This window comes from Carcharhinus amblyrhynchos, chromosome 8 (genome assembly GCF_965287045.1).
Source record: "Carcharhinus amblyrhynchos chromosome 8, sCarAmb.v2.hapA, whole genome shotgun sequence".
NCBI classification, from domain to species: domain Eukaryota; kingdom Metazoa; phylum Chordata; class Chondrichthyes; order Carcharhiniformes; family Carcharhinidae; genus Carcharhinus; species Carcharhinus amblyrhynchos.
The window spans coordinates 90972317-90999509 of NC_137331.1; the positions used below are offsets into that span (position 1 = coordinate 90972317).

Sequence of the window (27193 nt, forward strand, 5' to 3'; positions counted from 1 at the left end):
CAACGAGTAAAGAGAGAGCCATGGTGTGCTTCCCTTCGATAGCTCAGCTGGTAGAGCGGAGGACTGTAGATGATTCATACCCGACATCCTTAGGTCGCTGGTTCAATTCCAGCTCGAAGGAAGCCCGGCGTTGACTTTTACCAGAACTCTGCATGGAGCAGCATGAGACATTGTGCCAGTCGGTGCAGCTCGTCACTTGCATTCGTCTCGCAGCTTCCTCTCCATCTGCAGCAGCATTCCTTTTCCACTTTGAGAGGAGCTGCTAGCTGGCTCTTTTACTTCTGCCTTTGCACTTCCTGGCCAGTAGGAAATGCATTGCAGCAGCAATGCTTCCAAGCAGCCGCAATCCATTCAAAGTACCAGCAGTATTCTGTCAGTCGCACACAGCGCGCCACTGCCCCATTATACTCATGCTTGCCACCACTTTCAGCTTGTCTCAATTTAATTCATGAGCTCAGTTTCTTCTCTGCTTCTTTGACCATCTCTGATGAATTGCGTCCTCATCATTCTCACCCGCTGCCGATGGTACATGCTCTCGACAGAAAAGCATCGGCTTTGTTTAAGCAGCGCATGTCTGCAGCAGGATCTGACTCCTGTCCGTACATTTACTTCCATACAGCTGCTGAGACTACGACGGCAATCAAGTCGGACTACATTGTGCAACTTCACAGGGTTCAGTTCAACTTGCGGGTGCAGGCTTCACGCGTGAGAGGCATTGATGCCCGCGTTCCCGAATCTCTCCATGGTTCCAGCAAAATTCAGTCTACACACCTCCGAAATTTGAACTTGCGCTGTTCCACAAGGACTCCACAGATCGTAGATGATAGGATCCTACAGTGCAGGAGGAGGCCATTCGGCCCATCCAATCGGCACCAGCAGCACTCCCACCCAGACCCTGTTTGCATGATGTCATGCACCTGACATAGCCCGTCCCACTGGCATTCAGGGGTAATTCAGCGTGGCCAATCAATTTTACCCGCATGTCTGAGTTAGAGCCAGATGAGAGTTTTTGGATCGCGGCATCAATGAAGGTGTCTTTATTTTCCCAAAGATCAAAGGTGCAATCCTGAGGGGAGTCAAGAATTTAACTCTGCGAATCTTGTCCTTGTCTGTGAGGTTGAAGTGGAAGTTTTCCACTGGCACGCAGCCCACTGACCTCCATGTGCATCTGCTGCATGCGCTTACTGACACAGTGAGCGAAGACTTTAGGTTTCAACGTGCGCCAAGTCAGAATTCAACAACTGCAAGAAGTTGCAAGGCAGTTAGGATGAATGCAATAAGTTGAGGTTTGCAGCATGAGACATTGAATTGAGCAGAGCACAGGCCACGGCTGTGGAGAAAGAGTTCATGGCTGACAGTCTCACTCAGCTGGAACAATCTGAGGTGGATGAATCGGCAAAGAGCTATAGGCGCATGGCAGTCAACGAGTAAAGAGAGAGTCATGGTGTGCTTCCCTTTGATAGCTCAGCTGGTAGCGCGGAGGACTGTAGATGATTCATACCCGACATCCTTAGGTCGCTGGTTCAATTCCGGCTCGAAGGAAGCCCGGCGTTGACTTTTACCAGAACTCTGCATGGAGCAGCATGAGACATTGTGCCAGTCGGTGCAGCTCGTCACTTGCATTCGTCTCGCAGCTTCCTCTCCATCTGCAGCAGCATTCCTTTTCCACTTTGAGAGGAGCCGCTAGCTGGCTCTTTTACTTCTGCCTTTGCACTTCCTGGCCAGTAGGAAATGCATTGCAGCAGCAATGCTTCCAAGCAGCCGCAATCCATTCAAAGTACCAGCAGTATTCTGTCAGTCGCACACAGCGCGCCACTGCCCCATTATACTCATGCTTGCCACCACTTTCAGCTTGTCTCAATTTAATTCATGAGCTCAGTTTCTTCTCTGCTTCTTTGACCATCTCTGATGAATTGCGTCCTCATCGTTCTCACCCGCTGCCGATGGTACATGCTCTCGACAGAAAAGCATCGGCTTTGTTTAAGCAGCGCATGTCTGCAGCAGGATCTGACTCCTGTCCGTACATTTACTTCCATACAGCTGCTGAGACTACGACGGCAATCAAGTCGGACTACATTGTGCAACTTCACAGGGTTCAGTTCAACTTGCGGGTGCAGGCTTCACGCGTGAGAGGCATTGATGCCAGCGTTCCCGAATCTCTCCATGGTTCCAGCAAAATTCAGTCTACACACCTCCGAAATTTGAACTTGCGCTGTTCCACAAGGACTCCACAGATCGTAGATGATAGGATCCTACAGTGCAGGAGGAGGCCATTCGGCCCATCCAATCGGCACCAGCAGCACTCCCACCCAGACCCTGTTTGCATGATGTCATGCACCTGACATAGCCCGTCCCACTGGCATTCAGGGGTAATTCAGCGTGGCCAATCAATCTTACCCGCATGTCTGAGTTAGAGCCAGATGAGAGTTTTTGGATCGCGGCATCAATGAAGGTGTCTTTATTTTCCCAAAGATCAAAGGTGCAATCCTGAGGGGAGTCAAGAATTTAACTCTGCGAATCTTGTCCTTGTCTGTGAGGTTGAAGTGGAAGTTTTCCACTGGCACGCAGCCCACTGACCTCCATGTGCATCTGCTGCATGCGCTTACTGACACAGTGAGCGAAGACTTTAGGTTTCAACGTGCGCCAAGTCAGAATTCAACAACTGCAAGAAGTTGCAAGGCAGTTAGGATGAATGCAATAAGTTGAGGTTTGCAGCATGAGACATTGAATTGAGCAGAGCACAGGCCACGGCTGTGGAGAAAGAGTTCATGGCTGAAAGTCTCACTCAGCTGGAACAATCTGAGGTGGATGAATCGGCAAAGAGCTATAGGCGCATGGCAGTCAACGAGTAAAGAGAGAGTCATGGTGTGCTTCCCTTCGATAGCTCAGCTGGTAGAGCGGAGGACTGTAGATGATTCATACCCGACATCCTTAGGTCGCTGGTTCAATTCCGGCTCGAAGGAAGCCCGGCGTTGACTTTTACCAGAACTCTGCATGGAGCAGCATGAGACATTGTGCCAGTCGGTGCAGCTCGTCACTTGCATTCGTCTCGCAGCTTCCTCTCCATCTGCAGCAGCATTCCTTTTCCACTTTGAGAGGAGCCGCTAGCTGGCTCTTTTACTTCTGCCTTTGCACTTCCTGGCCAGTAGGAAATGCATTGCAGCAGCAATGCTTCCAAGCAGCCGCAATCCATTCAAAGTACCAGCAGTATTCTGTCAGTCGCACACAGCGCGCCACTGCCCCATTATACTCATGCTTGCCACCACTTTCAGCTTGTCTCAATTTAATTCATGAGCTCAGTTTCTTCTCTGCTTCTTTGACCATCTCTGATGAATTGCGTCCTCATCGTTCTCACCCGCTGCCGATGGTACATGCTCTCGACAGAAAAGCATCGGCTTTGTTTAAGCAGCGCATGTCTGCAGCAGGATCTGACTCCTGTCCGTACATTTACTTCCATACAGCTGCTGAGACTACGACGGCAATCAAGTCGGACTACATTGTGCAACTTCACAGGGTTCAGTTCAACTTGCGGGTGCAGGCTTCACGCGTGAGAGGCATTGATGCCCGCGTTCCCGAATCTCTCCATGGTTCCAGCAAAATTCAGTCTACACACCTCCGAAATTTGAACTTGCGCTGTTCCACAAGGACTCCACAGATCGTAGATGATAGGATCCTACAGTGCAGGAGGAGGCCATTCGGCCCATCCAATCGGCACCAGCAGCACTCCCACCCAGACCCTGTTTGCATGATGTCATGCACCTGACATAGCCCATCCCACCGGCATTCAGGGGTAATTCAGCGTGGCCAATCAATTTTACCCGCATGTCTGAGTTAGAGCCAGATGAGAGTTTTTGGATCGCGGCATCAATGAAGGTGTCTTTATTTTCCCAAAGATCAAAGGTGCAATCCTGAGGGGAGTCAAGAATTTAACTCTGCGAATCTTGTCCTTGTCTGTGAGGTTGAAGTGGAAGTTTTCCACTGGCACGCAGCCCACTGACCTCCATGTGCATCTGCTGCATGCGCTTACTGACACAGTGAGCGAAGACTTTAGGTTTCAACGTGCGCCAAGTCAGAATTCAACAACTGCAAGAAGTTGCAAGGCAGTTAGGATGAATGCAATAAGTTGAGGTTTGCAGCATGAGACATTGAATTGAGCAGAGCACAGGCCACGGCTGTGGAGAAAGAGTTCATGGCTGACAGTCTCACTCAGCTGGAACAATCTGAGGTGGATGAATCGGCAAAGAGCTATAGGCGCATGGCAGTCAACGAGTAAAGAGAGAGCCATGGTGTGCTTCCCTTCGATAGCTCAGCTGGTAGAGCGGAGGACTGTAGATGATTCATACCCGACATCCTTAGGTCGCTGGTTCAATTCCAGCTCGAAGGAAGCCCGGCGTTGACTTTTACCAGAACTCTGCATGGAGCAGCATGAGACATTGTGCCAGTCGGTGCAGCTCGTCACTTGCATTCGTCTCGCAGCTTCCTCTCCATCTGCAGCAGCATTCCTTTTCCACTTTGAGAGGAGCTGCTAGCTGGCTCTTTTACTTCTGCCTTTGCACTTCCTGGCCAGTAGGAAATGCATTGCAGCAGCAATGCTTCCAAGCAGCCGCAATCCATTCAAAGTACCAGCAGTATTCTGTCAGTCGCACACAGCGCGCCACTGCCCCATTATACTCATGCTTGCCACCACTTTCAGCTTGTCTCAATTTAATTCATGAGCTCAGTTTCTTCTCTGCTTCTTTGACCATCTCTGATGAATTGCGTCCTCATCGTTCTCACCCGCTGCCGATGGTACATGCTCTCGACAGAAAAGCATCGGCTTTGTTTAAGCAGCGCATGTCTGCAGCAGGATCTGACTCCTGTCCGTACATTTACTTCCATACAGCTGCTGAGACTACGACGGCAATCAAGTCGGACTACATTGTGCAACTTCACAGGGTTCAGTTCAACTTGCGGGTGCAGGCTTCACGCGTGAGAGGCAGTTGCATTGATGCCCGCGTTCCCGAATCTCTCCATGGTTCCAGCAAAATTCAGTCTACACACCTCCGAAATTTGAACTTGCGCTGTTCCACAAGGACTCCACAGATCGTAGATGATAGGATCCTACAGTGCAGGAGGAGGCCATTCGGCCCATCCAATCGGCACCAGCAGCACTCCCACCCAGACCCTGTTTGCATGATGTCATGCACCTGACATAGCCCGTCCCACTGGCATTCAGGGGTAATTCAGCGTGGCCAATCAATCTTACCCGCATGTCTGAGTTAGAGCCAGATGAGAGTTTTTGGATCGCGGCATCAATGAAGGTGTCTTTATTTTCCCAAAGATCAAAGGTGCAATCCTGAGGGGAGTCAAGAATTTAACTCTGCGAATCTTGTCCTTGTCTGTGAGGTTGAAGTGGAAGTTTTCCACTGGCACGCAGCCCACTGACCTCCATGTGCATCTGCTGCATGCGCTTACTGACACAGTGAGCGAAGACTTTAGGTTTCAACGTGCGCCAAGTCAGAATTCAACAACTGCAAGAAGTTGCAAGGCAGTTAGGATGAATGCAATAAGTTGAGGTTTGCAGCATGAGACATTGAATTGAGCAGAGCACAGGCCACGGCTGTGGAGAAAGAGTTCATGGCTGACAGTCTCACTCAGCTGGAACAATCTGAGGTGGATGAATCGGCAAAGAGCTATAGGCGCATGGCAGTCAACGAGTAAAGAGAGAGTCATGGTGTGCTTCCCTTCGATAGCTCAGCTGGTAGCGTGGAGGACTGTAGATGATTCATACCCGACATCCTTAGGTCGCTGGTTCAATTCCGGCTCGAAGGAAGCCCGGCGTTGACTTTTACCAGAACTCTGCATGGAGCAGCATGAGACATTGTGCCAGTCGGTGCAGCTCGTCACTTGCATTCGTCTCGCAGCTTCCTCTCCATCTGCAGCAGCATTCCTTTTCCACTTTGAGAGGAGCCGCTAGCTGGCTCTTTTACTTCTGCCTTTGCACTTCCTGGCCAGTAGGAAATGCATTGCAGCAGCAATGCTTCCAAGCAGCCGCAATCCATTCAAAGTACCAGCAGTATTCTGTCAGTCGCACACAGCGCGCCACTGCCCCATTATACTCATGCTTGCCACCACTTTCAGCTTGTCTCAATTTAATTCATGAGCTCAGTTTCTTCTCTGCTTCTTTGACCATCTCTGATGAATTGCGTCCTCATTGTTCTCACCCGCTGCCGATGGTACATGCTCTCGACAGAAAAGCATCGGCTTTGTTTAAGCAGCGCATGTCTGCAGCAGGATCTGACTCCTGTCCGTACATTTACTTCCATACAGCTGCTGAGACTACGACGGCAATCAAGTCGGACTACATTGTGCAACTTCACAGGGTTCAGTTCAACTTGCGGGTGCAGGCTTCACGCGTGAGAGGCAGTTGCATTGATGCCCGCGTTCCCGAATCTCTCCATGGTTCCAGCAAAATTCAGTCTACACACCTCCGAAATTTGAACTTGCGCTGTTCCACAAGGACTCCACAGATCGTAGATGATAGGATCCTACAGTGCAGGAGGAGGCCATTCGGCCCATCCAATCGGCACCAGCAGCACTCCCACCCAGACCCTGTTTGCATGATGTCATGCACCTGACATAGCCCGTCCCACTGGCATTCAGGGGTAATTCAGCGTGGCCAATCAATCTTACCCGCATGTCTGAGTTAGAGCCAGATGAGAGTTTTTGGATCGCGGCATCAATGAAGGTGTCTTTATTTTCCCAAAGATCAAAGGTGCAATCCTGAGGGGAGTCAAGAATTTAACTCTGCGAATCTTGTCCTTGTCTGTGAGGTTGAAGTGGAAGTTTTCCACTGGCACGCAGCCCACTGACCTCCATGTGCATCTGCTGCATGCGCTTACTGACACAGTGAGCGAAGACTTTAGGTTTCAACGTGCGCCAAGTCAGAATTCAACAACTGCAAGAAGTTGCAAGGCAGTTAGGATGAATGCAATAAGTTGAGGTTTGCAGCATGAGACATTGAATTGAGCAGAGCACAGGCCACGGCTGTGGAGAAAGAGTTCATGGCTGAAAGTCTCACTCAGCTGGAACAATCTGAGGTGGATGAATCGGCAAAGAGCTATAGGCGCATGGCAGTCAACGAGTAAAGAGAGAGTCATGGTGTGCTTCCCTTCGATAGCTCAGCTGGTAGAGCGGAGGACTGTAGATGATTCATACCCGACATCCTTAGGTCGCTGGTTCAATTCTGGCTCGAAGGAAGCCCGGCGTTGACTTTTACCAGAACTCTGCATGGAGCAGCATGAGACATTGTGCCAGTCGGTGCAGCTCGTCACTTGCATTCGTCTCGCAGCTTCCTCTCCATCTGCAGCAGCATTCCTTTTCCACTTTGAGAGGAGCCGCTAGCTGGCTCTTTTACTTCTGCCTTTGCACTTCCTGGCCAGTAGGAAATGCATTGCAGCAGCAATGCTTCCAAGCAGCCGCAATCCATTCAAAGTACCAGCAGTATTCTGTCAGTCGCACACAGCGCGCCACTGCCCCATTATACTCATGCTTGCCACCACTTTCAGCTTGTCTCAATTTAATTCATGAGCTCAGTTTCTTCTCTGCTTCTTTGACCATCTCTGATGAATTGCGTCCTCATCGTTCTCACCCGCTGCCGATGGTACATGCTCTCGACAGAAAAGCATCGGCTTTGTTTAAGCAGCGCATGTCTGCAGCAGGATCTGACTCCTGTCCGTACATTTACTTCCATACAGCTGCTGAGACTACGACGGCAATCAAGTCGGACTACATTGTGCAACTTCACAGGGTTCAGTTCAACTTGCGGGTGCAGGCTTCACGCGTGAGAGGCATTGATGCCCGCGTTCCCGAATCTCTCCATGGTTCCAGCAAAATTCAGTCTACACACCTCCGAAATTTGAACTTGCGCTGTTCCACAAGGACTCCACAGATCGTAGATGATAGGATCCTACAGTGCAGGAGGAGGCCATTCGGCCCATCCAATCGGCACCAGCAGCACTCCCACCCAGACCCTGTTTGCATGATGTCATGCACCTGACATAGCCCGTCCCACTGGCATTCAGGGGTAATTCAGCGTGGCCAATCAATCTTACCCGCATGTCTGAGTTAGAGCCAGATGAGAGTTTTTGGATCGCGGCATCAATGAAGGTGTCTTTATTTTCCCAAAGATCAAAGGTGCAATCCTGAGGGGAGTCAAGAATTTAACTCTGCGAATCTTGTCCTTGTCTGTGAGGTTGAAGTGGAAGTTTTCTACTGGCACGCAGCCCACTGACCTCCATGTGCATCTGCTGCATGCGCTTACTGACACAGTGAGCGAAGACTTTAGGTTTCAACGTGCGCCAAGTCAGAATTCAACAACTGCAAGAAGTTGCAAGGCAGTTAGGATGAATGCAATAAGTTGAGGTTTGCAGCATGAGACATTGAATTGAGCAGAGCACAGGCCACGGCTGTGGAGAAAGAGTTCATGGCTGAAAGTCTCACTCAGCTGGAACAATCTGAGGTGGATGAATCGGCAAAGAGCTATAGGCGCATGGCAGTCAACGAGTAAAGAGAGAGTCATGGTGTGCTTCCCTTCGATAGCTCAGCTGGTAGAGCGGAGGACTGTAGATGATTCATACCCGACATCCTTAGGTCGCTGGTTCAATTCGGGCTCGAAGGAAGCCCGGCGTTGACTTTTACCAGAACTCTGCATGGAGCAGCATGAGACATTGTGCCAGTCGGTGCAGCTCGTCACTTGCATTCGTCTCGCAGCTTCCTCTCCATCTGCAGCAGCATTCCTTTTCCACTTTGAGAGGAGCCGCTAGCTGGCTCTTTTACTTCTGCCTTTGCACTTCCTGGCCAGTAGGAAATGCATTGCAGCAGCAATGCTTCCAAGCAGCCGCAATCCATTCAAAGTACCAGCAGTATTCTGTCAGTCGCACACAGCGCGCCACTGCCCCATTATACTCATGCTTGCCACCACTTTCAGCTTGTCTCAATTTAATTCATGAGCTCAGTTTCTTCTCTGCTTCTTTGACCATCTCTGATGAATTGCGTCCTCATCGTTCTCACCCGCTGCCGATGGTACATGCTCTCGACAGAAAAGCATCGGCTTTGTTTAAGCAGCGCATGTCTGCAGCAGGATCTGACTCCTGTCCGTACATTTACTTCCATACAGCTGCTGAGACTACGACGGCAATCAAGTCGGACTACATTGTGCAACTTCACAGGGTTCAGTTCAACTTGCGGGTGCAGGCTTCACGCGTGAGAGGCATTGATGCCCGCGTTCCCGAATCTCTCCATGGTTCCAGCAAAATTCAGTCTACACACCTCCGAAATTTGAACTTGCGCTGTTCCACAAGGACTCCACAGATCGTAGATGATAGGATCCTACAGTGCAGGAGGAGGCCATTCGGCCCATCCAATCGGCACCAGCAGCACTCCCACCCAGACCCTGTTTGCATGATGTCATGCACCTGACATAGCCCGTCCCACTGGCATTCAGGGGTAATTCAGCGTGGCCAATCAATCTTACCCGCATGTCTGAGTTAGAGCCAGATGAGAGTTTTTGGATCGCGGCATCAATGAAGGTGTCTTTATTTTCCCAAAGATCAAAGGTGCAATCCTGAGGGGAGTCAAGAATTTAACTCTGCGAATCTTGTCCTTGTCTGTGAGGTTGAAGTGGAAGTTTTCCACTGGCACGCAGCCCACTGACCTCCATGTGCATCTGCTGCATGCGCTTACTGACACAGTGAGCGAAGACTTTAGGTTTCAACGTGCGCCAAGTCAGAATTCAACAACTGCAAGAAGTTGCAAGGCAGTTAGGATGAATGCAATAAGTTGAGGTTTGCAGCATGAGACATTGAATTGAGCAGAGCACAGGCCACGGCTGTGGAGAAAGAGTACATGGCTGACAGTCTCACTCAGCTGGAACAATCTGAGGTGGATGAATCGGCAAAGAGCTATAGGCGCATGGCAGTCAACGAGTAAAGAGAGAGTCATGGTGTGCTTCCCTTCGATAGCTCAGCTGGTAGCGTGGAGGACTGTAGATGATTCATATCCGACATCCTTAGGTCGCTGGTTCAATTCGGGCTCGAAGGAAGCCCGGCGTTGACTTTTACCAGAACTCTGCATGGAGCAGCATGAGACATTGTGCCAGTCGGTGCAGCTCGTCACTTGCATTCGTCTCGCAGCTTCCTCTCCATCTGCAGCAGCATTCCTTTTCCACTTTGAGAGGAGCCGCTAGCTGGCTCTTTTACTTCTGCCTTTGCACTTCCTGGCCAGTAGGAAATGCATTGCAGCAGCAATGCTTCCAAGCAGCCGCAATCCATTCAAAGTACCAGCAGTATTCTGTCAGTCGCACACAGCGCGCCACTGCCCCATTATACTCATGCTTGCCACCACTTTCAGCTTGTCTCAATTTAATTCATGAGCTCAGTTTCTTCTCTGCTTCTTTGACCATCTCTGATGAATTGCGTCCTCATCGTTCTCACCCGCTGCCGATGGTACATGCTCTCGACAGAAAAGCATCGGCTTTGTTTAAGCAGCGCATGTCTGCAGCAGGATCTGACTCCTGTCCGTACATTTACTTCCATACAGCTGCTGAGACTACGACGGCAATCAAGTCGGACTACATTGTGCAACTTCACAGGGTTCAGTTCAACTTGCGGGTGCAGGCTTCACGCGTGAGAGGCATTGATGCCAGCGTTCCCGAATCTCTCCATGGTTCCAGCAAAATTCAGTCTACACACCTCCGAAATTTGAACTTGCGCTGTTCCACAAGGACTCCACAGATCGTAGATGATAGGATCCTACAGTGCAGGAGGAGGCCATTCGGCCCATCCAATCGGCACCAGCAGCACTCCCACCCAGACCCTGTTTGCATGATGTCATGCACCTGACATAGCCCGTCCCACTGGCATTCAGGGGTAATTCAGCGTGGCCAATCAATCTTACCCGCATGTCTGAGTTAGAGCCAGATGAGAGTTTTTGGATCGCGGCATCAATGAAGGTGTCTTTATTTTCCCAAAGATCAAAGGTGCAATCCTGAGGGGAGTCAAGAATTTAACTCTGCGAATCTTGTCCTTGTCTGTGAGGTTGAAGTGGAAGTTTTCCACTGGCACGCAGCCCACTGACCTCCATGTGCATCTGCTGCATGCGCTTACTGACACAGTGAGCGAAGACTTTAGGTTTCAACGTGCGCCAAGTCAGAATTCAACAACTGCAAGAAGTTGCAAGGCAGTTAGGATGAATGCAATAAGTTGAGGTTTGCAGCATGAGACATTGAATTGAGCAGAGCACAGGCCACGGCTGTGGAGAAAGAGTTCATGGCTGAAAGTCTCACTCAGCTGGAACAATCTGAGGTGGATGAATCGGCAAAGAGCTATAGGCGCATGGCAGTCAACGAGTAAAGAGAGAGTCATGGTGTGCTTCCCTTCGATAGCTCAGCTGGTAGAGTGGAGGACTGTAGATGATTCATACCTGACATCCTTAGGTCGCTGGTTCAATTCCGGCTCGAAGGAAGCACGGCGTTGACTTTTACCAGAACTCTGCATGGAGCAGCATGAGACATTGTGCCAGTCGGTGCAGCTCGTCACTTGCATTCGTCTCGCAGCTTCCTCTCCATCTGCAGCAGCATTCCTTTTCCACTTTGAGAGGAGCCGCTAGCTGGCTCTTTTACTTCTGCCTTTGCACTTCCTGGCCAGTAGGAAATGCATTGCAGCAGCAATGCTTCCAAGCAGCCGCAATCCATTCAAAGTACCAGCAGTATTCTGTCAGTCGCACACAGCGCGCCACTGCCCCATTATACTCATGCTTGCCACCACTTTCAGCTTGTCTCAATTTAATTCATGAGCTCAGTTTCTTCTCTGCTTCTTTGACCATCTCTGATGAATTGCGTCCTCATCGTTCTCACCCGCTGCCGATGGTACATGCTCTCGACAGAAAAGCATCGGCTTTGTTTAAGCAGCGCATGTCTGCAGCAGGATCTGACTCCTGTCCGTACATTTACTTCCATACAGCTGCTGAGACTACGACGGCAATCAAGTCGGACTACATTGTGCAACTTCACAGGGTTCAGTTCAACTTGCGGGTGCAGGCTTCACGCGTGAGAGGCATTGATGCCCGCGTTCCCGAATCTCTCCATGGTTCCAGCAAAATTCAGTCTACACACCTCCGAAATTTGAACTTGCGCTGTTCCACAAGGACTCCACAGATCGTAGATGATAGGATCCTACAGTGCAGGAGGAGGCCATTCGGCCCATCCAATCGGCACCAGCAGCACTCCCACCCAGACCCTGTTTGCATGATGTCATGCACCTGACATAGCCCATCCCACCGGCATTCAGGGGTAATTCAGCGTGGCCAATCAATTTTACCCGCATGTCTGAGTTAGAGCCAGATGAGAGTTTTTGGATCGCGGCATCAATGAAGGTGTCTTTATTTTCCCAAAGATCAAAGGTGCAATCCTGAGGGGAGTCAAGAATTTAACTCTGCGAATCTTGTCCTTGTCTGTGAGGTTGAAGTGGAAGTTTTCCACTGGCACGCAGCCCACTGACCTCCATGTGCATCTGCTGCATGCGCTTACTGACACAGTGAGCGAAGACTTTAGGTTTCAACGTGCGCCAAGTCAGAATTCAACAACTGCAAGAAGTTGCAAGGCAGTTAGGATGAATGCAATAAGTTGAGGTTTGCAGCATGAGACATTGAATTGAGCAGAGCACAGGCCACGGCTGTGGAGAAAGAGTTCATGGCTGACAGTCTCACTCAGCTGGAACAATCTGAGGTGGATGAATCGGCAAAGAGCTATAGGCGCATGGCAGTCAACGAGTAAAGAGAGAGCCATGGTGTGCTTCCCTTCGATAGCTCAGCTGGTAGAGCGGAGGACTGTAGATGATTCATACCTGACATCCTTAGGTCGCTGGTTCAATTCCAGCTCGAAGGAAGCCCGGCGTTGACTTTTACCAGAACTCTGCATGGAGCAGCATGAGACATTGTGCCAGTCGGTGCAGCTCGTCACTTGCATTCGTCTCGCAGCTTCCTCTCCATCTGCAGCAGCATTCCTTTTCCACTTTGAGAGGAGCTGCTAGCTGGCTCTTTTACTTCTGCCTTTGCACTTCCTGGCCAGTAGGAAATGCATTGCAGCAGCAATGCTTCCAAGCAGCCGCAATCCATTCAAAGTACCAGCAGTATTCTGTCAGTCGCACACAGCGCGCCACTGCCCCATTATACTCATGCTTGCCACCACTTTCAGCTTGTCTCAATTTAATTCATGAGCTCAGTTTCTTCTCTGCTTCTTTGACCATCTCTGATGAATTGCGTCCTCATCGTTCTCACCCGCTGCCGATGGTACATGCTCTCGACAGAAAAGCATCGGCTTTGTTTAAGCAGCGCATGTCTGCAGCAGGATCTGACTCCTGTCCGTACATTTACTTCCATACAGCTGCTGAGACTACGACGGCAATCAAGTCGGACTACATTGTGCAACTTCACAGGGTTCAGTTCAACTTGCGGGTGCAGGCTTCACGCGTGAGAGGCATTGATGCCCGCGTTCCCGAATCTCTCCATGGTTCCAGCAAAATTCAGTCTACACACCTCCGAAATTTGAACTTGCGCTGTTCCACAAGGACTCCACAGATCGTAGATGATAGGATCCTACAGTGCAGGAGGAGGCCATTCGGCCCATCCAATCGGCACCAGCAGCACTCCCACCCAGACCCTGTTTGCATGATGTCATGCACCTGACATAGCCCGTCCCACTGGCATTCAGGGGTAATTCAGCGTGGCCAATCAATTTTACCCGCATGTCTGAGTTAGAGCCAGATGAGAGTTTTTGGATCGCGGCATCAATGAAGGTGTCTTTATTTTCCCAAAGATCAAAGGTGCAATCCTGAGGGGAGTCAAGAATTTAACTCTGCGAATCTTGTCCTTGTCTGTGAGGTTGAAGTGGAAGTTTTCCACTGGCACGCAGCCCACTGACCTCCATGTGCATCTGCTGCATGCGCTTACTGACACAGTGAGCGAAGACTTTAGGTTTCAACGTGCGCCAAGTCAGAATTCAACAACTGCAAGAAGTTGCAAGGCAGTTAGGATGAATGCAATAAGTTGAGGTTTGCAGCATGAGACATTGAATTGAGCAGAGCACAGGCCACGGCTGTGGAGAAAGAGTTCATGGCTGACAGTCTCACTCAGCTGGAACAATCTGAGGTGGATGAATCGGCAAAGAGCTATAGGCGCATGGCAGTCAACGAGTAAAGAGAGAGTCATGGTGTGCTTCCCTTTGATAGCTCAGCTGGTAGCGCGGAGGACTGTAGATGATTCATACCCGACATCCTTAGGTCGCTGGTTCAATTCCGGCTCGAAGGAAGCCCGGCGTTGACTTTTACCAGAACTCTGCATGGAGCAGCATGAGACATTGTGCCAGTCGGTGCAGCTCGTCACTTGCATTCGTCTCGCAGCTTCCTCTCCATCTGCAGCAGCATTCCTTTTCCACTTTGAGAGGAGCCGCTAGCTGGCTCTTTTACTTCTGCCTTTGCACTTCCTGGCCAGTAGGAAATGCATTGCAGCAGCAATGCTTCCAAGCAGCCGCAATCCATTCAAAGTACCAGCAGTATTCTGTCAGTCGCACACAGCGCGCCACTGCCCCATTATACTCATGCTTGCCACCACTTTCAGCTTGTCTCAATTTAATTCATGAGCTCAGTTTCTTCTCTGCTTCTTTGACCATCTCTGATGAATTGCGTCCTCATCGTTCTCACCCGCTGCCGATGGTACATGCTCTCGACAGAAAAGCATCGGCTTTGTTTAAGCAGCGCATGTCTGCAGCAGGATCTGACTCCTGTCCGTACATTTACTTCCATACAGCTGCTGAGACTACGACGGCAATCAAGTCGGACTACATTGTGCAACTTCACAGGGTTCAGTTCAACTTGCGGGTGCAGGCTTCACGCGTGAGAGGCAGTTGCATTGATGCCCGCGTTCCCGAATCTCTCCATGGTTCCAGCAAAATTCAGTCTACACACCTCCGAAATTTGAACTTGCGCTGTTCCACAAGGACTCCACAGATCGTAGATGATAGGATCCTACAGTGCAGGAGGAGGCCATTCGGCCCATCCAATCGGCACCAGCAGCACTCCCACCCAGACCCTGTTTGCATGATGTCATGCACCTGACATAGCCCGTCCCACTGGCATTCAGGGGTAATTCAGCGTGGCCAATCAATCTTACCCGCATGTCTGAGTTAGAGCCAGATGAGAGTTTTTGGATCGCGGCATCAATGAAGGTGTCTTTATTTTCCCAAAGATCAAAGGTGCAATCCTGAGGGGAGTCAAGAATTTAACTCTGCGAATCTTGTCCTTGTCTGTGAGGTTGAAGTGGAAGTTTTCCACTGGCACGCAGCCCACTGACCTCCATGTGCATCTGCTGCATGCGCTTACTGACACAGTGAGCGAAGACTTTAGGTTTCAACGTGCGCCAAGTCAGAATTCAACAACTGCAAGAAGTTGCAAGGCAGTTAGGATGAATGCAATAAGTTGAGGTTTGCAGCATGAGACATTGAATTGAGCAGAGCACAGGCCACGGCTGTGGAGAAAGAGTTCATGGCTGACAGTCTCACTCAGCTGGAACAATCTGAGGTGGATGAATCGGCAAAGAGCTATAGGCGCATGGCAGTCAACGAGTAAAGAGAGAGTCATGGTGTGCTTCCCTTCGATAGCTCAGCTGGTAGCGCGGAGGACTGTAGATGATTCATACCCGACATCCTTAGGTCGCTGGTTCAATTCCGGCTCGAAGGAAGCCCGGCGTTGACTTTTACCAGAACTCTGCATGGAGCAGCATGAGACATTGTGCCAGTCGGTGCAGCTCGTCACTTGCATTCGTCTCGCAGCTTCCTCTCCATCTGCAGCAGCATTCCTTTTCCACTTTGAGAGGAGCCGCTAGCTGGCTCTTTTACTTCTGCCTTTGCACTTCCTGGCCAGTAGGAAATGCATTGCAGCAGCAATGCTTCCAAGCAGCCGCAATCCATTCAAAGTACCAGCAGTATTCTGTCAGTCGCACACAGCGCGCCACTGCCCCATTATACTCATGCTTGCCACCACTTTCAGCTTGTCTCAATTTAATTCATGAGCTCAGTTTCTTCTCTGCTTCTTTGACCATCTCTGATGAATTGCGTCCTCATTGTTCTCACCCGCTGCCGATGGTACATGCTCTCGACAGAAAAGCATCGGCTTTGTTTAAGCAGCGCATGTCTGCAGCAGGATCTGACTCCTGTCCGTACATTTACTTCCATACAGCTGCTGAGACTACGACGGCAATCAAGTCGGACTACATTGTGCAACTTCACAGGGTTCAGTTCAACTTGCGGGTGCAGGCTTCACGCGTGAGAGGCAGTTGCATTGATGCCCGCGTTCCCGAATCTCTCCATGGTTCCAGCAAAATTCAGTCTACACACCTCCGAAATTTGAACTTGCGCTGTTCCACAAGGACTCCACAGATCGTAGATGATAGGATCCTACAGTGCAGGAGGAGGCCATTCGGCCCATCCAATCGGCACCAGCAGCACTCCCACCCAGACCCTGTTTGCATGATGTCATGCACCTGACATAGCCCGTCCCACTGGCATTCAGGGGTAATTCAGCGTGGCCAATCAATCTTACCCGCATGTCTGAGTTAGAGCCAGATGAGAGTTTTTGGATCGCGGCATCAATGAAGGTGTCTTTATTTTCCCAAAGATCAAAGGTGCAATCCTGAGGGGAGTCAAGAATTTAACTCTGCGAATCTTGTCCTTGTCTGTGAGGTTGAAGTGGAAGTTTTCCACTGGCACGCAGCCCACTGACCTCCATGTGCATCTGCTGCATGCGCTTACTGACACAGTGAGCGAAGACTTTAGGTTTCAACGTGCGCCAAGTCAGAATTCAACAACTGCAAGAAGTTGCAAGGCAGTTAGGATGAATGCAATAAGTTGAGGTTTGCAGCATGAGACATTGAATTGAGCAGAGCACAGGCCACGGCTGTGGAGAAAGAGTTCATGGCTGAAAGTCTCACTCAGCTGGAACAATCTGAGGTGGATGAATCGGCAAAGAGCTATAGGCGCATGGCAGTCAACGAGTAAAGAGAGAGTCATGGTGTGCTTCCCTTCGATAGCTCAGCTGGTAGAGCGGAGGACTGTAGATGATTCATACCCGACATCCTTAGGTCGCTGGTTCAATTCTGGCTCGAAGGAAGCCCGGCGTTGACTTTTACCAGAACTCTGCATGGAGCAGCATGAGACATTGTGCCAGTCGGTGCAGCTCGTCACTTGCATTCGTCTCGCAGCTTCCTCTCCATCTGCAGCAGCATTCCTTTTCCACTTTGAGAGGAGCCGCTAGCTGGCTCTTTTACTTCTGCCTTTGCACTTCCTGGCCAGTAGGAAATGCATTGCAGCAGCAATGCTTCCAAGCAGCCGCAATCCATTCAAAGTACCAGCAGTATTCTGTCAGTCGCACACAGCGCGCCACTGCCCCATTATACTCATGCTTGCCACCACTTTCAGCTTGTCTCAATTTAATTCATGAGCTCAGTTTCTTCTCTGCTTCTTTGACCATCTCTGATGAATTGCGTCCTCATCGTTCTCACCCGCTGCCGATGGTACATGCTCTCGACAGAAAAGCATCGGCTTTGTTTAAGCAGCGCATGTCTGCAGCAGGATCTGACTCCTGTCCGTACATTTACTTCCATACAGCTGCTGAGACTACGACGGCAATCAAGTCGGACTACATTGTGCAACTTCACAGGGTTCAGTTCAACTTGCGGGTGCAGGCTTCACGCGTGAGAGGCATTGATGCCCGCGTTCCCGAATCTCTCCATGGTTCCAGCAAAATTCAGTCTACACACCTCCGAAATTTGAACTTGCGCTGTTCCACAAGGACTCCACAGATCGTAGATGATAGGATCCTACAGTGCAGGAGGAGGCCATTCGGCCCATCCAATCGGCACCAGCAGCACTCCCACCCAGACCCTGTTTGCATGATGTCATGCACCTGACATAGCCCGTCCCACTGGCATTCAGGGGTAATTCAGCGTGGCCAATCAATCTTACCCGCATGTCTGAGTTAGAGCCAGATGAGAGTTTTTGGATCGCGGCATCAATGAAGGTGTCTTTATTTTCCCAAAGATCAAAGGTGCAATCCTGAGGGGAGTCAAGAATTTAACTCTGCGAATCTTGTCCTTGTCTGTGAGGTTGAAGTGGAAGTTTTCTACTGGCACGCAGCCCACTGACCTCCATGTGCATCTGCTGCATGCGCTTACTGACACAGTGAGCGAAGACTTTAGGTTTCAACGTGCGCCAAGTCAGAATTCAACAACTGCAAGAAGTTGCAAGGCAGTTAGGATGAATGCAATAAGTTGAGGTTTGCAGCATGAGACATTGAATTGAGCAGAGCACAGGCCACGGCTGTGGAGAAAGAGTTCATGGCTGAAAGTCTCACTCAGCTGGAACAATCTGAGGTGGATGAATCGGCAAAGAGCTATAGGCGCATGGCAGTCAACGAGTAAAGAGAGAGTCATGGTGTGCTTCCCTTCGATAGCTCAGCTGGTAGAGCGGAGGACTGTAGATGATTCATACCCGACATCCTTAGGTCGCTGGTTCAATTCGGGCTCGAAGGAAGCCCGGCGTTGACTTTTACCAGAACTCTGCATGGAGCAGCATGAGACATTGTGCCAGTCGGTGCAGCTCGTCACTTGCATTCGTCTCGCAGCTTCCTCTCCATCTGCAGCAGCATTCCTTTTCCACTTTGAGAGGAGCCGCTAGCTGGCTCTTTTACTTCTGCCTTTGCACTTCCTGGCCAGTAGGAAATGCATTGCAGCAGCAATGCTTCCAAGCAGCCGCAATCCATTCAAAGTACCAGCAGTATTCTGTCAGTCGCACACAGCGCGCCACTGCCCCATTATACTCATGCTTGCCACCACTTTCAGCTTGTCTCAATTTAATTCATGAGCTCAGTTTCTTCTCTGCTTCTTTGACCATCTCTGATGAATTGCGTCCTCATCGTTCTCACCCGCTGCCGATGGTACATGCTCTCGACAGAAAAGCATCGGCTTTGTTTAAGCAGCGCATGTCTGCAGCAGGATCTGACTCCTGTCCGTACATTTACTTCCATACAGCTGCTGAGACTACGACGGCAATCAAGTCGGACTACATTGTGCAACTTCACAGGGTTCAGTTCAACTTGCGGGTGCAGGCTTCACGCGTGAGAGGCATTGATGCCCGCGTTCCCGAATCTCTCCATGGTTCCAGCAAAATTCAGTCTACACACCTCCGAAATTTGAACTTGCGCTGTTCCACAAGGACTCCACAGATCGTAGATGATAGGATCCTACAGTGCAGGAGGAGGCCATTCGGCCCATCCAATCGGCACCAGCAGCACTCCCACCCAGACCCTGTTTGCATGATGTCATGCACCTGACATAGCCCGTCCCACTGGCATTCAGGGGTAATTCAGCGTGGCCAATCAATCTTACCCGCATGTCTGAGTTAGAGCCAGATGAGAGTTTTTGGATCGCGGCATCAATGAAGGTGTCTTTATTTTCCCAAAGATCAAAGGTGCAATCCTGAGGGGAGTCAAGAATTTAACTCTGCGAATCTTGTCCTTGTCTGTGAGGTTGAAGTGGAAGTTTTCCACTGGCACGCAGCCCACTGACCTCCATGTGCATCTGCTGCATGCGCTTACTGACACAGTGAGCGAAGACTTTAGGTTTCAACGTGCGCCAAGTCAGAATTCAACAACTGCAAGAAGTTGCAAGGCAGTTAGGATGAATGCAATAAGTTGAGGTTTGCAGCATGAGACATTGAATTGAGCAGAGCACAGGCCACGGCTGTGGAGAAAGAGTACATGGCTGACAGTCTCACTCAGCTGGAACAATCTGAGGTGGATGAATCGGCAAAGAGCTATAGGCGCATGGCAGTCAACGAGTAAAGAGAGAGTCATGGTGTGCTTCCCTTCGATAGCTCAGCTGGTAGCGTGGAGGACTGTAGATGATTCATATCCGACATCCTTAGGTCGCTGGTTCAATTCCGGCTCGAAGGAAGCCCGGCGTTGACTTTTACCAGAACTCTGCATGGAGCAGCATGAGACATTGTGCCAGTCGGTGCAGCTCGTCACTTGCATTCGTCTCGCAGCTTCCTCTCCATCTGCAGCAGCATTCCTTTTCCACTTTGAGAGGAGCCGCTAGCTGGCTCTTTTACTTCTGCCTTTGCACTTCCTGGCCAGTAGGAAATGCATTGCAGCAGCAATGCTTCCAAGCAGCCGCAATCCATTCAAAGTACCAGCAGTATTCTGTCAGTCGCACACAGCGCGCCACTGCCCCATTATACTCATGCTTGCCACCACTTTCAGCTTGTCTCAATTTAATTCATGAGCTCAGTTTCTTCTCTGCTTCTTTGACCATCTCTGATGAATTGCGTCCTCATCGTTCTCACCCGCTGCCGATGGTACATGCTCTCGACAGAAAAGCATCGGCTTTGTTTAAGCAGCGCATGTCTGCAGCAGGATCTGACTCCTGTCCGTACATTTACTTCCATACAGCTGCTGAGACTACGACGGCAATCAAGTCGGACTACATTGTGCAACTTCACAGGGTTCAGTTCAACTTGCGGGTGCAGGCTTCACGCGTGAGAGGCATTGATGCCCGCGTTCCCGAATCTCTCCATGGTTCCAGCAAAATTCAGTCTACACACCTCCGAAATTTGAACTTGCGCTGTTCCACAAGGACTCCACAGATCGTAGATGATAGGATCCTACAGTGCAGGAGGAGGCCATTCGGCCCATCCAATCGGCACCAGCAGCACTCCCACCCAGACCCTGTTTGCATGATGTCATGCACCTGACATAGCCCGTCCCACTGGCATTCAGGGGTAATTCAGCGTGGCCAATCAATCTTACCCGCATGTCTGAGTTAGAGCCAGATGAGAGTTTTTGGATCGCGGCATCAATGAAGGTGTCTTTATTTTCCCAAAGATCAAAGGTGCAATCCTGAGGGGAGTCAAGAATTTAACTCTGCGAATCTTGTCCTTGTCTGTGAGGTTGAAGTGGAAGTTTTCCACTGGCACGCAGCCCACTGACCTCCATGTGCATCTGCTGCATGCGCTTACTGACACAGTGAGCGAAGACTTTAGGTTTCAACGTGCGCCAAGTCAGAATTCAACAACTGCAAGAAGTTGCAAGGCAGTTAGGATGAATGCAATAAGTTGAGGTTTGCAGCATGAGACATTGAATTGAGCAGAGCACAGGCCACGGCTGTGGAGAAAGAGTTCATGGCTGAAAGTCTCACTCAGCTGGAACAATCTGAGGTGGATGAATCGGCAAAGAGCTATAGGCGCATGGCAGTCAACGAGTAAAGAGAGAGTCATGGTGTGCTTCCCTTTGATAGCTCAGCTGGTAGAGCGGAGGACTGTAGATGATTCATACCCGACATCCTTAGGTCGCTGGTTCAATTCCGGCTCGAAGGAAGCCCGGCGTTGACTTTTACCAGAACTCTGCATGGAGCAGCATGAGACATTGTGCCAGTCGGTGCAGCTCGTCACTTGCATTCGTCTCGCAGCTTCCTCTCCATCTGCAGCAGCATTCCTTTTCCACTTTGAGAGGAGCCGCTAGCTGGCTCTTTTACTTCTGCCTTTGCACTTCCTGGCCAGTAGGAAATGCATTGCAGCAGCAATGCTTCCAAGCAGCCGCAATCCATTCAAAGTACCAGCAGTATTCTGTCAGTCGCACACAGCGCGCCACTGCCCCATTATACTCATGCTTGCCACCACTTTCAGCTTGTCTCAATTTAATTCATGAGCTCAGTTTCTTCTCTGCTTCTTTGACCATCTCTGATGAATTGCGTCCTCATCGTTCTCACCCGCTGCCGATGGTACATGCTCTCGACAGAAAAGCATCGGCTTTGTTTAAGCAGCGCATGTCTGCAGCAGGATCTGACTCCTGTCCGTACATTTACTTCCATACAGCTGCTGAGACTACGACGGCAATCAAGTCGGACTACATTGTGCAACTTCACAGGGTTCAGTTCAACTTGCGGGTGCAGGCTTGACGCGTGAGAGGCAGTTGCATTGATGCCCGCGTTCCCGAATCTCTCCATGGTTCCAGCAAAATTCAGTCTACACACCTCCGAAATTTGAACTTGCGCTGTTCCACAAGGACTCCACAGATCGTAGATGATAGGATCCTACAGTGCAGGAGGAGGCCATTCGGCCCATCCAATCGGCACCAGCAGCACTCCCACCCAGACCCTGTTTGCATGATGTCATGCACCTGACATAGCCCGTCCCACTGGCATTCAGGGGTAATTCAGCGTGGCCAATCAATCTTACCCGCATGTCTGAGTTAGAGCCAGATGAGAGTTTTTGGATCGCGGCATCAATGAAGGTGTCTTTATTTTCCCAAAGATCAAAGGTGCAATCCTGAGGGGAGTCAAGAATTTAACTCTGCGAATCTTGTCCTTGTCTGTGAGGTTGAAGTGGAAGTTTTCCACTGGCACGCAGCCCACTGACCTCCATGTGCATCTGCTGCATGCGCTTACTGACACAGTGAGCGAAGACTTTAGGTTTCAACGTGCGCCAAGTCAGAATTCAACAACTGCAAGAAGTTGCAAGGCAGTTAGGATGAATGCAATAAGTTGAGGTTTGCAGCATGAGACATTGAATTGAGCAGAGCACAGGCCACGGCTGTGGAGAAAGAGTTCATGGCTGACAGTCTCACTCAGCTGGAACAATCTGAGGTGGATGAATCGGCAAAGAGCTATAGGCGCATGGCAGTCAACGAGTAAAGAGAGAGTCATGGTGTGCTTCCCTTCGATAGCTCAGCTGGTAGCGCGGAGGACTGTAGATGATTCATACCCGACATCCTTAGGTCGCTGGTTCAATTCCGGCTCGAAGGAAGCCCGGCGTTGACTTTTACCAGAACTCTGCATGGAGCAGCATGAGACATTGTGCCAGTCGGTGCAGCTCGTCACTTGCATTCGTCTCGCAGCTTCCTCTCCATCTGCAGCAGCATTCCTTTTCCACTTTGAGAGGAGCCGCTAGCTGGCTCTTTTACTTCTGCCTTTGCACTTCCTGGCCAGTAGGAAATGCATTGCAGCAGCAATGCTTCCAAGCAGCCGCAATCCATTCAAAGTACCAGCAGTATTCTGTCAGTCGCACACAGCGCGCCACTGCCCCATTATACTCATGCTTGCCACCACTTTCAGCTTGTCTCAATTTAATTCATGAGCTCAGTTTCTTCTCTGCTTCTTTGACCATCTCTGATGAATTGCGTCCTCATCGTTCTCACCCGCTGCCGATGGTACATGCTCTCGACAGAAAAGCATCGGCTTTGTTTAAGCAGCGCATGTCTGCAGCAGGATCTGACTCCTGTCCGTACATTTACTTCCATACAGCTGCTGAGACTACGACGGCAATCAAGTCGGACTACATTGTGCAACTTCACAGGGTTCAGTTCAACTTGCGGGTGCAGGCTTCACGCGTGAGAGGCATTGATGCCCGCGTTCCCGAATCTCTCCATGGTTCCAGCAAAATTCAGTCTACACACCTCCGAAATTTGAACTTGCGCTGTTCCACAAGGACTCCACAGATCGTAGATGATAGGATCCTACAGTGCAGGAGGAGGCCATTCGGCCCATCCAATCGGCACCAGCAGCACTCCCACCCAGACCCTGTTTGCATGATGTCATGCACCTGACATAGCCCGTCCCACTGGCATTCAGGGGTAATTCAGCGTGGCCAATCAATCTTACCCGCATGTCTGAGTTAGAGCCAGATGAGAGTTTTTGGATCGCGGCATCAATGAAGGTGTCTTTATTTTCCCAAAGATCAAAGGTGCAATCCTGAGGGGAGTCAAGAATTTAACTCTGCGAATCTTGTCCTTGTCTGTGAGGTTGAAGTGGAAGTTTTCCACTGGCACGCAGCCCACTGACCTCCATGTGCATCTGCTGCATGCGCTTACTGACACAGTGAGCGAAGACTTTAGGTTTCAACGTGCGCCAAGTCAGAATTCAACAACTGCAAGAAGTTGCAAGGCAGTTAGGATGAATGCAATAAGTTGAGGTTTGCAGCATGAGACATTGAATTGAGCAGAGCACAGGCCACGGCTGTGGAGAAAGAGTTCATGGCTGAAAGTCTCACTCAGCTGGAACAATCTGAGGTGGATGAATCGGCAAAGAGCTATAGGCGCATGGCAGTCAACGAGTAAAGAGAGAGTCATGGTGTGCTTCCCTTCGATAGCTCAGCTGGTAGAGTGGAGGACTGTAGATGATTCATACCCGACATCCTTAGGTCGCTGGTTCCATTCCGGCTCGAAGGAAGCACGGTGTTGACTTTTACCAGAACTCTGCATGGAGCAGCATGAGACATTGTGCCAGTCGGTGCAGCTCGTCACTTGCATTCGTCTCGCAGCTTCCTCTCCATCTGCAGCAGCATTCCTTTTCCACTTTGAGAGGAGCCGCTAGCTGGCTCTTTTACTTCTGCCTTTGCACTTCCTGGCCAGTAGGAAATGCATTGCAGCAGCAATGCTTCCAAGCAGCCGCAATCCATTCAAAGTACCAGCAGTATTCTGTCAGTCGCACACAGCGCGCCACTGCCCCATTATACTCATGCTTGCCACCACTTTCAGCTTGTCTCAATTTAATTCATGAGCTCAGTTTCTTCTCTGCTTCTTTGACCATCTCTGATGAATTGCGTCCTCATCGTTCTCACCCGCTGCCGATGGTACATGCTCTCGACAGAAAAGCATCGGCTTTGTTTAAGCAGCGCATGTCTGCAGCAGGATCTGACTCCTGTCCGTACATTTACTTCCATACAGCTGCTGAGACTACGACGGCAATCAAGTCGGACTACATTGTGCAACTTCACAGGGTTCAGTTCAACTTGCGGGTGCAGGCTTCACGCGTGAGAGGCATTGATGCCCGCGTTCCCGAATCTCTCCATGGTTCCAGCAAAATTCAGTCTACACACCTCCGAAATTTGAACTTGCGCTGTTCCACAAGGACTCCACAGATCGTAGATGATAGGATCCTACAGTGCAGGAGGAGGCCATTCGGCCCATCCAATCGGCACCAGCAGCACTCCCACCCAGACCCTGTTTGCATGATGTCATGCACCTGACATAGCCCGTCCCACTGGCATTCAGGGGTAATTCAGCGTGGCCAATCAATCTTACCCGCATGTCTGAGTTAGAGCCAGATGAGAGTTTTTGGATCGCGGCATCAATGAAGGTGTCTTTATTTTCCCAAAGATCAAAGGTGCAATCCTGAGGGGAGTCAAGAATTTAACTCTGCGAATCTTGTCCTTGTCTGTGAGGTTGAAGTGGAAGTTTTCCACTGGCACGCAGCCCACTGACCTCCATGTGCATCTGCTGCATGCGCTTACTGACACAGTGAGCGAAGACTTTAGGTTTCAACGTGCGCCAAGTCAGAATTCAACAACTGCAAGAAGTTGCAAGGCAGTTAGGATGAATGCAATAAGTTGAGGTTTGCAGCATGAGACATTGAATTGAGCAGAGCACAGGCCACGGCTGTGGAGAAAGAGTTCATGGCTGAAAGTCTCACTCAGCTGGAACAATCTGAGGTGGATGAATCGGCAAAGAGCTATAGGCGCATGGCAGTCAACGAGTAAAGAGAGAGTCATGGTGTGCTTCCCTTTGATAGCTCAGCTGGTAGAGCGGAGGACTGTAGATGATTCATACCCGACATCCTTAGGTCGCTGGTTCAATTCCGGCTCGAAGGAAGCCCGGCGTTGACTTTTACCAGAACTCTGCATGGAGCAGCATGAGACATTGTGCCAGTCGGTGCAGCTCGTCACTTGCATTCGTCTCGCAGCTTCCTCTCCATCTGCAGCAGCATTCCTTTTCCACTTTGAGAGGAGCCGCTAGCTGGCTCTTTTACTTCTGCCTTTGCACTTCCTGGCCAGTAGGAAATGCATTGCAGCAGCAATGCTTCCAAGCAGCCGCAATCCATTCAAAGTACCAGCAGTATTCTGTCAGTCGCACACAGCGCGCCACTGCCCCATTATACTCATGCTTGCCACCACTTTCAGCTTGTCTCAATTTAATTCATGAGCTCAGTTTCTTCTCTGCTTCTTTGACCATCTCTGATGAATTGCGTCCTCATCGTTCTCACCCGCTGCCGATGGTACATGCTCTCGACAGAAAAGCATCGGCTTTGTTTAAGCAGCGCATGTCTGCAGCAGGATCTGACTCCTGTCCGTACATTTACTTCCATACAGCTGCTGAGACTACGACGGCAATCAAGTCGGACTACATTGTGCAACTTCACAGGGTTCAGTTCAACTTGCGGGTGCAGGCTTCACGCGTGAGAGGCATTGATGCCCGCGTTCCCGAATCTCTCCATGGTTCCAGCAAAATTCAGTCTACACACCTCCGAAATTTGAACTTGCGCTGTTCCACAAGGACTCCACAGATCGTAGATGATAGGATCCTACAGTGCAGGAGGAGGCCATTCGGCCCATCCAATCGGCACCAGCAGCACTCCCACCCAGACCCTGTTTGCATGATGTCATGCACCTGACATAGCCCGTCCCACTGGCATTCAGGGGTAATTCAGCGTGGCCAATCAATCTTACCCGCATGTCTGAGTTAGAGCCAGATGAGAGTTTTTGGATCGCGGCATCAATGAAGGTGTCTTTATTTTCCCAAAGATCAAAGGTGCAATCCTGAGGGGAGTCAAGAATTTAACTCTGCGAATCTTGTCCTTGTCTGTGAGGTTGAAGTGGAAGTTTTCCACTGGCACGCAGCCCACTGACCTCCATGTGCATCTGCTGCATGCGCTTACTGACACAGTGAGCGAAGACTTTAGGTTTCAACGTGCGCCAAGTCAGAATTCAACAACTGCAAGAAGTTGCAAGGCAGTTAGGATGAATGCAATAAGTTGAGGTTTGCAGCATGAGACATTGAATTGAGCAGAGCACAGGCCACGGCTGTGGAGAAAGAGTTCATGGCTGAAAGTCTCACTCAGCTGGAACAATCTGAGGTGGATGAATCGGCAAAGAGCTATAGGCGCATGGCAGTCAACGAGTAAAGAGAGAGTCATGGTGTGCTTCCCTTCGATAGCTCAGCTGGTAGAGTGGAGGACTGTAGATGATTCATACCCGACATCCTTAGGTCGCTGGTTCAATTCCGGCTCGAAGGAAGCCCGGCGTTGACTTTTACCAGAACTCTGCATGGAGCAGCAT

General features: G+C 50.3%; 19 non-coding genes across 19 annotated transcripts; all 19 read left to right on the forward strand.

Annotated features, from left to right (window-relative positions):
* Positions 1-32: 32 nt before the first annotated feature.
* On the forward strand, positions 33-121 carry trnay-gua (transfer RNA tyrosine (anticodon GUA)). The gene is given in 2 exon segments: positions 33-69; positions 86-121. It is a non-coding gene; the product is annotated as a tRNA-Tyr (tRNA).
* A 1332-nt stretch (positions 122-1453) lies between these two features.
* On the forward strand, positions 1454-1542 carry trnay-gua (transfer RNA tyrosine (anticodon GUA)). Its single transcript is given in 2 exon segments — positions 1454-1490; positions 1507-1542. It is a non-coding gene; the product is annotated as a tRNA-Tyr (tRNA).
* A 1332-nt stretch (positions 1543-2874) lies between these two features.
* trnay-gua (transfer RNA tyrosine (anticodon GUA)) lies at positions 2875-2963 on the forward strand. The gene is given in 2 exon segments: positions 2875-2911; positions 2928-2963. It is a non-coding gene; the product is annotated as a tRNA-Tyr (tRNA).
* Positions 2964-4295: 1332 nt separating this feature from the next.
* On the forward strand, positions 4296-4384 carry trnay-gua (transfer RNA tyrosine (anticodon GUA)). Its single transcript is given in 2 exon segments — positions 4296-4332; positions 4349-4384. It is a non-coding gene; the product is annotated as a tRNA-Tyr (tRNA).
* Positions 4385-5722: 1338 nt separating this feature from the next.
* On the forward strand, positions 5723-5811 carry trnay-gua (transfer RNA tyrosine (anticodon GUA)). The gene is given in 2 exon segments: positions 5723-5759; positions 5776-5811. It is a non-coding gene; the product is annotated as a tRNA-Tyr (tRNA).
* A 1338-nt stretch (positions 5812-7149) lies between these two features.
* trnay-gua (transfer RNA tyrosine (anticodon GUA)) lies at positions 7150-7238 on the forward strand. The gene is given in 2 exon segments: positions 7150-7186; positions 7203-7238. It is a non-coding gene; the product is annotated as a tRNA-Tyr (tRNA).
* Positions 7239-8570: 1332 nt separating this feature from the next.
* Positions 8571-8659, forward strand: trnay-gua (transfer RNA tyrosine (anticodon GUA)). The gene is given in 2 exon segments: positions 8571-8607; positions 8624-8659. It is a non-coding gene; the product is annotated as a tRNA-Tyr (tRNA).
* Positions 8660-11412: 2753 nt separating this feature from the next.
* Positions 11413-11501, forward strand: trnay-gua (transfer RNA tyrosine (anticodon GUA)). Its single transcript is given in 2 exon segments — positions 11413-11449; positions 11466-11501. It is a non-coding gene; the product is annotated as a tRNA-Tyr (tRNA).
* Positions 11502-12833: 1332 nt separating this feature from the next.
* trnay-gua (transfer RNA tyrosine (anticodon GUA)) lies at positions 12834-12922 on the forward strand. The gene is given in 2 exon segments: positions 12834-12870; positions 12887-12922. It is a non-coding gene; the product is annotated as a tRNA-Tyr (tRNA).
* A 1332-nt stretch (positions 12923-14254) lies between these two features.
* trnay-gua (transfer RNA tyrosine (anticodon GUA)) lies at positions 14255-14343 on the forward strand. The gene is given in 2 exon segments: positions 14255-14291; positions 14308-14343. It is a non-coding gene; the product is annotated as a tRNA-Tyr (tRNA).
* A 1338-nt stretch (positions 14344-15681) lies between these two features.
* trnay-gua (transfer RNA tyrosine (anticodon GUA)) lies at positions 15682-15770 on the forward strand. Its single transcript is given in 2 exon segments — positions 15682-15718; positions 15735-15770. It is a non-coding gene; the product is annotated as a tRNA-Tyr (tRNA).
* A 1338-nt stretch (positions 15771-17108) lies between these two features.
* On the forward strand, positions 17109-17197 carry trnay-gua (transfer RNA tyrosine (anticodon GUA)). The gene is given in 2 exon segments: positions 17109-17145; positions 17162-17197. It is a non-coding gene; the product is annotated as a tRNA-Tyr (tRNA).
* A 1332-nt stretch (positions 17198-18529) lies between these two features.
* trnay-gua (transfer RNA tyrosine (anticodon GUA)) lies at positions 18530-18618 on the forward strand. The gene is given in 2 exon segments: positions 18530-18566; positions 18583-18618. It is a non-coding gene; the product is annotated as a tRNA-Tyr (tRNA).
* A 1332-nt stretch (positions 18619-19950) lies between these two features.
* trnay-gua (transfer RNA tyrosine (anticodon GUA)) lies at positions 19951-20039 on the forward strand. Its single transcript is given in 2 exon segments — positions 19951-19987; positions 20004-20039. It is a non-coding gene; the product is annotated as a tRNA-Tyr (tRNA).
* A 1332-nt stretch (positions 20040-21371) lies between these two features.
* On the forward strand, positions 21372-21460 carry trnay-gua (transfer RNA tyrosine (anticodon GUA)). Its single transcript is given in 2 exon segments — positions 21372-21408; positions 21425-21460. It is a non-coding gene; the product is annotated as a tRNA-Tyr (tRNA).
* A 1338-nt stretch (positions 21461-22798) lies between these two features.
* trnay-gua (transfer RNA tyrosine (anticodon GUA)) lies at positions 22799-22887 on the forward strand. Its single transcript is given in 2 exon segments — positions 22799-22835; positions 22852-22887. It is a non-coding gene; the product is annotated as a tRNA-Tyr (tRNA).
* Positions 22888-24219: 1332 nt separating this feature from the next.
* trnay-gua (transfer RNA tyrosine (anticodon GUA)) lies at positions 24220-24308 on the forward strand. Its single transcript is given in 2 exon segments — positions 24220-24256; positions 24273-24308. It is a non-coding gene; the product is annotated as a tRNA-Tyr (tRNA).
* Positions 24309-25640: 1332 nt separating this feature from the next.
* trnay-gua (transfer RNA tyrosine (anticodon GUA)) lies at positions 25641-25729 on the forward strand. The gene is given in 2 exon segments: positions 25641-25677; positions 25694-25729. It is a non-coding gene; the product is annotated as a tRNA-Tyr (tRNA).
* Positions 25730-27061: 1332 nt separating this feature from the next.
* On the forward strand, positions 27062-27150 carry trnay-gua (transfer RNA tyrosine (anticodon GUA)). The gene is given in 2 exon segments: positions 27062-27098; positions 27115-27150. It is a non-coding gene; the product is annotated as a tRNA-Tyr (tRNA).
* Positions 27151-27193: the final 43 nt, after the last annotated feature.